Source organism: Gossypium raimondii, chromosome 4 (genome assembly GCF_025698545.1).
Source record: "Gossypium raimondii isolate GPD5lz chromosome 4, ASM2569854v1, whole genome shotgun sequence".
NCBI classification, from domain to species: Eukaryota; Viridiplantae; Streptophyta; class Magnoliopsida; order Malvales; family Malvaceae; genus Gossypium; species Gossypium raimondii.
Genome location: NC_068568.1, coordinates 25,717,805 through 25,730,418, shown reverse-complemented (window position 1 = coordinate 25,730,418; position 12,614 = coordinate 25,717,805). Strand labels below are relative to the sequence as shown.

At 31.6% G+C, this 12,614-nt stretch overlaps 1 pseudogene; it reads right to left on the bottom strand.

The window, feature by feature from the left end:
• Positions 1 to 9,085: 9,085 nt before the first annotated feature.
• LOC105766565 (vinorine synthase-like) lies at positions 9,086 to 10,738 on the bottom strand (annotated as a pseudogene).
• Between the last annotated feature and the right edge of the window lie 1,876 nt (positions 10,739 to 12,614).

Here is a 12,614-nt window from a genome sequence, read left to right as displayed (position 1 = left end):
ATATGATATATTTTTATTTAATCACTTATTAATGTGAATAAAAAATGTCCTTACAAATAATGTTTTCAACATATGGGGTCAAGGGGCGGAACTCCCTACGGGGGTCCCACTACCCGGATAGCAGACGGCGATGCTATTGGCCGATTACCGGTAGACCCCGACAAAATGTAAGAAACTGCACTCAGATCTCTGTGGAAAAAACATCATTGTTTGTCAAATTTTTATCAAATACAAAATATTTTTATTATTTTGATCTTTGAGTCTTTTTACTGGAACAACTTTTGTTCCTTTTTCGAATGTTACTAGCAAGTTAACTATTAACTTCGAATAACAGAAACCCGACTTTCCCAAGAAAAATTAGTTAACGCTTTAACAAATAATATGTTAGACCTAATAGGCATCAAAATCAATTATTAACATTTAATCAGTGATTGAGAGGAACAAGTTATCACATATGTTTAACAAATTAATTATACACAGTTTATTAAATAGATTGGATGCATCATATATACATAAAACAAATAGATTAAATAAAATCAAACAACATGTATCTCATACAATCACATCAACAAATCAATTTAATCCCAAATTTGTATCATAAAGTGGCTCTGATGTCACTGTTTGATAGCTAATACACCCCTTGGTGTAGTGAAAAAATTATTCTGGTGATCATCAACCATGGATCTACGTATGAAGAATAAATAGGGTTGAAATAGGGTCGAAGATATACCTATTTTTCGATCTGATACCCTTTTGTGATGTCAATTCCAAGTCACTACAAAGTCGTCTCAGCCTCTGCCTAGTCTACCCAGTCGAAGAACGAACAAAAAACTCTCTTAAACTTTTCAGAGAGAATTCAGAAACATGGCTACTAGACCCTTTTTGTTATTTTTTGGTAACCCTCACACAATCAAAGATTTTCATCCTTTTTATTTTTCCTTTAATATCACATAATTAGAAAAACAAAATCATTCCCCTAAAATTTAGAAAAGCATATGGAAAACATATTAAAAAGGCTATATTTTTCGAAAAGAATATCAACTTCCATGTCTTTTTATCTTTGATCGAAATTATTATAACTATTTATATTAATAATTTCGATAAACTATATTCAATTAATACTTTATATGAATCGAATTCATATATTAATTTTAACTATGTTCTCTATTTGCGCACAACAAGTTTGTACATATAAATGCATTCAATATTTAACTGTCAAATTAATTTAATTCATGTGACAGCTAAACACAATACCAACCATATTTGGATTTTGTTCGTTTCAACCATAGGGTGTGACCCTGTAGGCTCTTGTAACATTGGTAGTAATACTAGAACATTTCTAATGCCACAAGCAATAAGTAGCATCTACCAATGCATTATTGCTACCCAAGTTACAAAAAGTCGTGATTCAACATAACCTTTCTATGATAATTTTTCATGTATTATATCCTTTTATCCTTTATATCTAGATTGGACACAAGTCATGATATAGTCACACTCGTATAGTTCAATCTCATATTTCTTTATATTCTAAGTATACTACAATAAACAAATAAGTGTGATATCTCATACCAACTTATTTGAGTATGACCATGCATTTCTAGTCTCACTCCATCAAGTGGCCTAAGATATTGCTCCCATTATGTAAGAGGCATAAATCCTATCTTGATGAATCATATCCCGCTACATAGATTGTAGCATACCCAACATCAGTATTTGTAGTACAACCTATTACGATAGATGTTTGACTATATCAAAATATACAACTCACAATGTCTGGACAATGATGATCTCAAGTTTGAAGATTGTATATATGGTTATCACTATGAGTAATGTTGTGACTATTACATAATAATCCAAGAAGTATACATACTCATAGCAGATTAGTCCAGTTTGTTGTTCTCTAACACATACCTATGTATTGATTTTGACATCCCTATGTCAATGACAACACTTTGTCATCAATCAACTACATATCATCAATCAACTACATATTAGTCTTAATGCATTATTATTGTCCAAGCCCACAATAATACTTGACTAAGGACCCTTTAAGAATAATCATATTATTCTCGAGACTTTATTATTAATCAGTTTATTTACACATATAAAAAAAGAAACTGAAATAACAATAGTAATGCCTTATATTAACAAACAAGGTAAAACGAGTATATGATTGCAATCATCTCATGATTGATATTTGGGCATACTCTAACATCTTCCTTACCAAATAAGATTTTAAGTGTAAATTATGTTAAATTTTCTATATTAATTTGCTTCTAATTTTATTTGTGCCCAACGCTATCAAATAGATTGACACCTAATGTCTCATCGATTAAATCGAAGCAAATTGGCATCCAGTGCCTCGACTCATAGTCGAATAAATCTCTAAACTCTTCCTATCTTATGGCATGCCAACTATATTCAACTCTGCCCGAACTGCTTATAAGGTTTCCATTGCTTATTCATTCTCAATCCATGTACCAATTCACATCAATTACCTCATTAACTCATTTATGCAATCATATAATAACATAAAATATTTCATTATACATTAAATTCCACATTTACATAAATACACCCATCTTTCACATATGCTTAAATTAATCCTCAAGAACATCAATAATATTTACCAATTCAAATACATCTCAATTTCCTAAACAGACTCACATTATTTTCTTACCATACAAACACAATTCAAATGCAACAATTTACGAGCAATTCGAAATATAGAAATAGAAACCGTAAACTCTGAGCTATTCGTCAACGACTTTGTCTTTTCCTTTCTTTTTCAAAGAATCCGGGTCGATGTTAGCAATTTGAGCTTGAAATTTAAAGAACCCTAGCTGTGCGTTTCTTCTTCTCCCCTTTCTTTCTTGTTTCAAAATTGAATAGATGTAAAAAGAATGATTTTTTTTCTCTTTCATTCCACCAAAATATCATCTTTTCATTTTAATTTAATTTTTGTTTTATTTTATTTATTAGTCATTTTAGTTTATAACATTTCAACTATATATAACCCTTATTGTTGTCCACTACCATTATAACATTGGTTTAATTTCCTTACAAGTTCCTTGTTATTGATTATAATTAGAATTTCTTAGCAAATTGTACATTTACCACTTATGCGATTTAGTCCCTATATTTAATTCGAGCAGTAATTCAACAAAAATTACCTAACCAAAAGTCAATTCACTTCTAATATAACTCCGTAAATATTTAATAAAAATATTTATAGGCTTGGTTTACAAAATCGGAGTTCTGAAACCACACGTTTCGACACCACTGGCTTTTGGGTCATTACAAATTTTATCCAATTACACTGTTCTAATTTTTTCAAAAAAACTAGCTTATGTGAACACACAAAAGGGGGAAAACTCGAAATTCATTAAAATTGGATACTGACCTATCAAATTGAGTTCAAATAGCTTCTATTTAGTTAAAAATATATAAGAAATAAAAAAAATAGTAGGTTTACTCATTATTTCAGATTTCACCATTATTGAACTAAAATTTGATTAAAAAGTTTTAAATCTTAAAAAACTCTCAACACACTCGATTAAATTTCTAATTAGAAAAGAAAAAACCTTAATCTAATCATAATAAGTCAAGACATTACCTCAATTTGAAGAAAACAACGAGTTGTGGAGCTAATTCGAAGTTGAACGTGAGAAGAGTAACAAAGAAATTGCTGAGGATTTAATGATTTTTCTTTAAAACTAGAAGGTGTTGAGGTGTTTAGACAGCTCGAAAATCACTAAAGATGAGTTAATTTTGAGAGAAAATATCATATTTGAACTTGAAATTTTTTTGAATGTGAAGCTAAATGGGAGGGAAGAGACGTCAGGTTCTTAAAGAAGCAAGGAAGATGAATAGTTTTTTTAATTAAGGGAAAATTGCCTTTTAAGGATTCTCTGTTTCCACTTATTTTTCAAACCAATCCTTAGTTTAATTAAAACACAATTTTTCAATTATTTTCAAACCCAATTTTATTTTCAAAATCCATTTTAAGTTATTTAATAACCGACCACCTAATCCTAATTTTCACCACCTAATTTTAGACCCAATAATTATTTTAATATTTTATTATTACCATTATTATTTAATTAATTGTTTTATCCTATTTTAATTTCTATGATATTAAACCCAATTTTTCTCTTGAGCTCACGACCAAATACCAAATTCTACTAACCCAATTTTCAGGATGTAAAAGTTATGTTTGATTTCTTTGTAGATGATTGAAAGTTTCGATTGAATGAAATTCAAGTTGGAACTCACACTATCCGTTCAAGAATTTGGTAGAACTTTTGATCATTTTGATTTAGTTTAAAAGTGACATGCAGTAGGTGATTTAAACTTCTTATGTTTTTAGTCAAGTTGTGATATAATTTTGGTTATGTATTTATGGTTGATTCTCCTTGGTACATAATTATGGATATACATATATGAATGATTTTGATCATGTTTGTTAGGTTGGTTTGGTACGTGATAAGATAAAATGACTTGATGATTGATGATTGATGAATATGAATGGTATACATGGTATGTGTTGATGATGTTATGCTTTGTGTCAAGGTGTTATGTAATGGTTTCGGATGATTTGGTTCACTTTGTATAGGTTTTCATGATAATATAAGTTGTTTGTATAGCTTATGCACTTGGATGTTGTATGGTGTTTAAATAAAAATATTTGGTAACTTGTAATTGTTTGATTTGAGGTGCCTTATATGGCATATTGGTTAGACTTAGGATGAATGAGTTTTATACATGAAAATTGTTGATCTACATGAATCTATAATTTTGGTTTTAGGTTTGGACATGAAAGACTCTTATAAACTTGTGATTTTTGACCATTTTTACAAAGGTATCGGTAAAAATAGATCAAGGTATTGATACCGAACCAAATGAGCAGTTTTAGAAATTACAGAATGTAAATTTGGTATTGGTATTTTACTAAGTATCGATAAATTTACTAAAATATCGATACCTCCAAAAAAGGTATCGATAAAAATGCTTTGAACCAAAATCTCCAATTTGGTAGAATGTCAAATTGGTATCGATTTTTAAAAATGATATCAACACTGAAAATAAAAATATTGATACCTTGTACAAATTAGGAAATTTTACAATTTCCAAAAGAATATATTCTTTTATCAACTTCCATGTCTTTTATCTTTCCAAAAGATTATATTCTTTCCAAAAGAATATCAACTTCAATGTCTTTTATCTTTGACCGAAATTATTATAACTATTTATATTAATAATTTCGTAAACTATACTCGATTAATATATTATATGAATTAAATTTATATATTAATTTTAACTATATTCTCTATTTGTGTACAACAAGTTTGTACATATAATGCGTTCAATATTTAATTGTCAAATTAATTTAATTCATGTGATCGTTAAACACAATACCATCTGTATTTGGATTCTGTTCACTTCAACCATAAGGTGTGACCCTGTAGGCTCTTGTAATGTTGGTAGTAATACTAGAACATTTCTAATGTCACAAGCAATGAGTGACATCTAGCAATACATCATTGCTACCCAAGTTACAAGAAGTCATGATTCATCATAACCTTTCTGTGATAATTTTTCATATCTTATATTTTTTATCCTTTAAAAATAGATTGGACACAAGTCATGGTATAGTCACAATTGTATAGTCCAATATCATATTTCTTAATATTCTGAGTAGACTACAATAAAAAAATAAGTGTGATATCTTATATCAACTTATTTGAGCATGGCCATGCATTTCTAGTCTCACTCCATCAAATGGCCTAAGATATTGCTCTCATTATGTATGAGGGACAAATCCTATCTTGATCAATCATATCCCACTATATAGATTGTGGCATACCCAACATCAATCTTTGTAGTACAACCTATTACGGTAGACATTTGACTGTATCAAAATATGCGACTCACGATGTTGTGACAATGATGATCTCAAGTCTGAGGATCGTATACATAGTTATCACTAGGAGTAATGTTGTGACTATTACATAATAATCCAAGAAACATACTCATAGTAGGCTAGTCCAGTATGCTGCTCTTTAACACATACCCATGTATTGATTTTGACATCACTATGTCAATCAACTACACATTAGTCTTAATGCATTATTATTGTCCAAGCCCAAAATAGTACTTGACTAATGACCTTTTAAGAACAATCCTATTATTCTCAAGACTTTATTATTAATCAGTTTATTTACACAAGCAGAAAAACAAACTGAAATAACAATAGTAATGCATTATATTAACAAACAAGATAATACGAGTATGTGATTACAATCATCGTATGATTAGTATTTGGGCATACTCTAACATCTTCCTTACCAAATAAGATTTTAAGTGTAAATTATGTTAAATTTTATATATTAATTTTACATATCTAATTTATACTTGAATATATATTTAGTGGAAAATAATTGAAGTGTAGTGTTTACGTGAATAGCGATAAGTGCACAGCGTTGATATATTGTATATTGAAATTTTATGTTAACAAAGGCTAAATTGAAAAGGGTGTAAAAGTCTTTCCTATATAAATATATATATATATCTTTTTGGTTCAAGTGAAATGGATGAAGAAGAGCAAGATTCACGAAAAACATTAATCAAATGAATAGGTCATTCATTTATTTTTATTTTTTTCAATTCTCCTTCTCACCATTATATTTAAATCACACAACATTGCAATTTTTTAATTTCGATGTTAAGAAAAAGGAGCTTATTCTAATACGACACCATGCTACTTTTCAATATTGAAAATGTTGAGATGAATTTAACATTTTAACATATCAATCTATAGGGCCTATATTATCACAATCCATGAATTTTTAAATCCTACATTAAATGATTAATCCCTTGATACGACCACGCCCTGAGCTCGTTCTTGGATTCGTACCCCTCGCGTTGCTTGCAATTCCTTGCGAGCTGAACTAATATGCTTCCAACTTGTTGAGCTCAATTCAACTTGTTTCCAGCTCAATGAGCTCGTTTCCATCTTTTATTTTATGCGTTTCTAAAAATTGCTGGAATAAATTTATGAAGTTAGTTAATTAGTTAAATGACAACTCAAATAAATTAAGTTACTTTAATATGTCTAAAATCTGGACATCTTAATTTAAGTATTAATATGTTTAAATTATTGCAAATGTTTAATGTGTCTTAAGCTATTACATAAATTTAATATGTTCTAGCCGAATTAATATACATGATTTAATTTGTCTTAGATGCTGATTTTAATGAGCAGACATTATTATGCAATGACCGAATTTAATTTTTGTCTGTAGGTACACTCCCTTGGACGGCATTAAAGGAGGCATGCTGGCTGGATTTAATGTGCAGCAAAGACAGGTATTAAAGGGGTTGTTCCGCATGCAAGGGACGTCCATTTAATGAGATGCTGAAGAAAGCATGCATGGAATGCATTAAAGAGTAGGCTGCTGCAGAATATTAATGTGTCTTGTTGTTGAATTCTAGTCCAGTCGAATTTAAAGAACAATTTAATGTGCAGGAGCTGCTGGTTTTTTTTTTTCCATGTGCTTATTTAATGGTCGGTAATTAATGGAGAAGCATGCACTTTGACATGCAATTAAGGAAAAGACTGTTGATTGCCTTTCTCCAAACATCTTTTTCGTGGAGATCACATACATTAAAGGAGTCCAGCCGATTTTTCCCATGAACACATCACAAGGGCTGTTCGTGCACCTAAAATGCCATCAATGTGGCTGCTGTTTATTCGGCTTCCCAAGAATGAATTAAAGTTTGGTCGATCCTCTTCCCAAAGCAGCACCATTCTTTTCACACTTACTGTTCACACCATGTCCATTCGGTTCTGCAATGTTCACACTATGAAGACTTTTCAAAACCGACCATTCACACTCCAAATGGCTGTTCAAGACCTACTATATTGCTGGTAATTTTTCAGCAACAATTGCACATTGATTGAGCTCATTTAAACTCATTGGACGCATCTAGCTGCTGCCATGCATCATTCAAGTTTTCAAGTACATTTGCTTAATCTAGAAGCTGCCCCTTGGACTCCATTCAGCTGAATTTAGCTACAGCAACTTAATTCTTTAATTCTGGAATTTTCTAGTTCATTCTAGTTTAATTTGCTTAGCCATGAAGATGACCATTCGGCTAGCTAGTACTTAGTCTATAAATAGTTTGCTATTTCATTTTGTAAGGGACTTTTGACTTTGATCATTTGTGAATGAACTTTGTTCAAAGAGTGAGTTTTCTCCTCTCTAAATTTGTACGAGTTTCGATCTGACTTATCTAGTGCGCTAGTGGCGTCAATCGTTCTCTTTCGAACTTATCACCTTTATTTTGGTGTAGCGTTCAACCCTTCTACAAATTCCGTAAACTCACCTTGAATCGAATAGAAATCGGGGTAACACTCTTTGGTGTTGAATCGTTTCTGGTGTTTAAGCTCACTTATCCATCCCCACCGAATATCCTATAGTTTATCTTTATTAGTTTATCCTTAAACCGAGCCAAACAAATTAACCATCTTCCTCAATCTCCTTGTTGTCGAACTATCCATATCCTACTTAACCTTTTGTGAACCTATATCCATCACTTTACTTCATATTTTAGTCGATTACAAACAAACCATTCCTTTGGTACGACACTCCTCGTCGACGATCGGGCAACTACGTGAAACGACTCGATCAACCCGGGCTGGTTCGTATCATCCCTGCATTGATTGTTTAATATTATCTATGGTAGTCTAAATCCTAAACAATTTATATTATGTCTTAAGTTTAAAAATTATTTAAAATAACAATTATATGTAAGAAAATTATTTATAAAAAATTGTGAAAATTTTAATATATTTATTTCAATAATTAGTATATATTAATATTTATGTTTAAATTTAAAAAAAATTAATTTATGGATGTGTTAAAAAGATATTTTATATTTTTAAAATAAATAGTTAATTAGATAAATAAAAGTTTTAAATGCTTATTTATCATTTTAATTTAACTTAAATAACTGTTTTTATTTAATTAAAACTTTAATAATCCTACTTATCGCAGTATTAGGAGTGAATCTAACATAATTAAAAGAAAAACAACAACATAAATCCATTGTTTATCTCAATCAAACATAAAGAAGCCTATATTGAAGCGAATTAAGCAGAGACAAGAGCAAACAGAAGTAACTTCAAAAGCATGCAATAGCAAGCAAAGATCATAAAAACAGAAGTTTCTCCAAAACAACTCAGATCTTTCCACTCAGAGTTTCGCCATTGAATCTGCAATTGCCAAAAAAAACACAAAGATTTTGGTTATTAACCGAAACTAGTTTAAACCATAGACACAAAGCAAATTGAATAAAAAACCTTTGTTTTTTTGCTTTAAATTTGCCCAAGGATGGATTTGGAGAAGCAAAAGCTAGGAAGTCGGGGTCATTTTCCAAAACAGCCATAACTTTGTCGGGTAGAGTAACCCATGCTTCAATGGAGTTGTGTTGCCTAGCCTGTTTTAGAATAAAACGATCGCTGAACCCTGGGTTATGGCTATCGACCCCTGGGATGCTAAACAAACTCGACTTTCCCCACCCAAAATCTTGTTTCCCGTCCAGTGTATTCAACCAACTCACTAAAGTGTAAAACTCTGCATTTCCTTCTGAAACCATTTCTGCTATCTCAGTTTGTTGCTCTTTTATAGTTCTAAATCCTTGGAGAAGATCCTGGGAATACTTATTCACGCTTTTCACTGCTTCACTCACTAGATAAGCCAACTGAGTTATATGTGGTAGTTGGCAACAAATACAGATTCCCAATTGAATAATCTGGTAGTTGTGGTTTCATTTTTCGTCGAATATTTACCGTCTGGCATAAAATAGCTGGCTTTCGACTTCCTGAAACTGATCTAGAAGCCTGGATGGCATGTTTCCATAAGAATGCACCCAGAGATGCAACTCGGGAAGGCTGTTCCAAGCTTTTGCTTTTGGCTTTGAACATTAGGGTGGCAATTGCATTGGCATCAAACACGAAACTCCTTGACTTACGCCTGCCTTCGTTGAACGGCAGGCGTTTAAAGTTGATACTTGTGGGCATCGACTCCATTGGAGGAAAAAACCTTGACCCTGCCTCTAACAAATCAGGATCCGGTATTTCACCATTAGAGCCGAGACTAAAAGCTGCCCATGTTTTCAAGAAACAAGAAATGGTTGTGGCATCGATGATCTTGTGTAAACAGCACAAAGCTAGTGCAATCCCACCGCAATCGAAGATGTTTACTTGAATTCCCAGTTGGGGTAGCGCTGAGTAGTCTTGGAAAAAACAAAAGGGTCGGCAAGGAAGCAACTGGTTCAGCGCCTCTAGCTCTAGTACTTCACCAGTTGCCTCAATGAAATCAGATAATCGGCCTTTCACCCTGGCTTCAACAAATGGAACTCCTTCATCGTAATGACTGATAAAGAGGTTGTTCCTTGTCCGACCAGAGAGAGGGTAAAACTGAGTCAAAGCTTTCGACAGTGATTGTTTCGGTTGATTTGAGAATTGGGAACCGTCGATATGGGAATCACAAGGTTTGAGGTAAAAGAAGATGAATGGAACATAATTTGTTGTACTGACTTGGTCTATAAGGGAAAGCTGGAATGGCTTCAAAAGATGAAGCTTTGAAGAAGAGGGCTTAACCATTTGCTTTGATGTTATTTGAACTTCCATTTCTGCAACAATTGCTATGAAACTGAACAAAGTGAAAGCTTAAATGTCTAATGACAAACGGGCCATCTATTCTACTTATAAGCAAGGCCGGCGACTCGTCCATTAAAATATAAAGAAGTGTTTTTTTTTTTTAAATCTTAAAAAAATAGGGAATTGTGTCACTTGGATTTTTTTCCATGTATCACAATTGTTTCCAAAATTATATAAATTCATCATAAATAATTCACCATAATTAGTTAATATTGTATCACAATTAATTACAGCTACATGCTTTTCAAGAAATGTATTTAATATGTATTTTTCCTCATAATTAGTTAATATATATTTATCATAATTAATTTACATGATATAATTTACCATAATTAGTTTACATAATATAAATTCACCATAATTAGTTTAAATGATATAAATTCACCATAATTAATTTTCATATTTATGTTTCAAATTAATTACAACTCTATTTAATTGAAAAATCATATTTAATATGTAAAAAGATTCATGTAACAAAATTAATGAGCAAAATACGAAAGTTTTTTTTTAAATCAAATAACTCATTAAAAAGACGATATAAGGCACACAAAATCAACGAGGAAAGGCCAAACTAAACCCAAGCCATCAAGCTTATCCCATACACCCAAGCTTAAAGTCTTTCCACACCAATATTAAGCGCACCATCAGACTGTAAAACATCTAAAAGACATGTTGGAATAATAGAAAAAAATAGACGGATTCGCATGAAACAAGCCTGGCCACACTAGAATGTGAGCGATCTAGTTGGCAAACTATCTGACAAAACAAAGAATGAGACTTTGAAATTGCATCTGCAAAAAACAACGGTCCTTTAAAAGGGCACCAAATTCTAAAATGCTTGGTCGAGCCAATCGAATAGCATTGAACACCTCCAAACAATCACCTTCAAGGATCACATTGACCATGCCCTCTAATTTGAGCCATGAGAGAGCTTCTTGGACCGAAAACACCTCAGCTAGCTGGGAATTAAGCAATTCGACAAGAACCCGAGAAAGCTTTGACAAATAGCCCTTTTTCATTTCCCATATAAATATATTTTTTGATTTCCCTCATATTTTACATTTTATTCAATTTAGTCCTTGAACTCAGGATAGGTATAACTTACAATTTCTAGCTTCGGTTTAACATTCGATTTCATGTATTTTCATTAGGGACCCTATATTTCCTATTTCTATTATAATTTCATGACAAGTTTTACAGTTATTCAATTTGGTCCCTAATCTAACAAAGTTAACAAACAAGCTAGATTAACTTTACAATCTAGTCCTTTTTATAAGCTAAGCTTAAATTTTATCAATTTCAAGCCTAATTCTTCACGTAATCAACAATGGAAACTCCCTAAACCTTTAACAGTTTCATAAATCAGTACATAGGCTAGCTAAATAAAACTCCTATGACCCCAAATCTATACAAGTTACAAAAAAATGACGTGAATTTCATACCTAATCGCTCCCTCGCTGTCCTTATGGACCACGAGGGAAATCAAAACAAATAAAAACAATTGAATCAGAATAATAATGGATGGTGTCTACAAGTGTGACAGGTCAATTATAATATTTGTAGTATCAATGGAACGCTAGATGATAAGTAATAAAAGTAACATATTTTAATCTCGTTCTTAATACATTTTTGGATGATTATTTATGTAAATTGGTGAATTTTATACTCATAATCCTTTAAATTCATGTTTCTATACTTATGAGAGCATTTGGCAGTAAAATGAGCGACAAACGAGCGAAAATCAGACAAATAGAGCAGATTTTAGGAGCCATAAGGGCTGGGCCTTTCCACATGAGCTAAACACACTGTCATGTGTTAGACCGTGTTGATTTCATGACTTGCATCCCAAAAACGCGAAAAAACACAATTTTTAGGCTTTATGGGC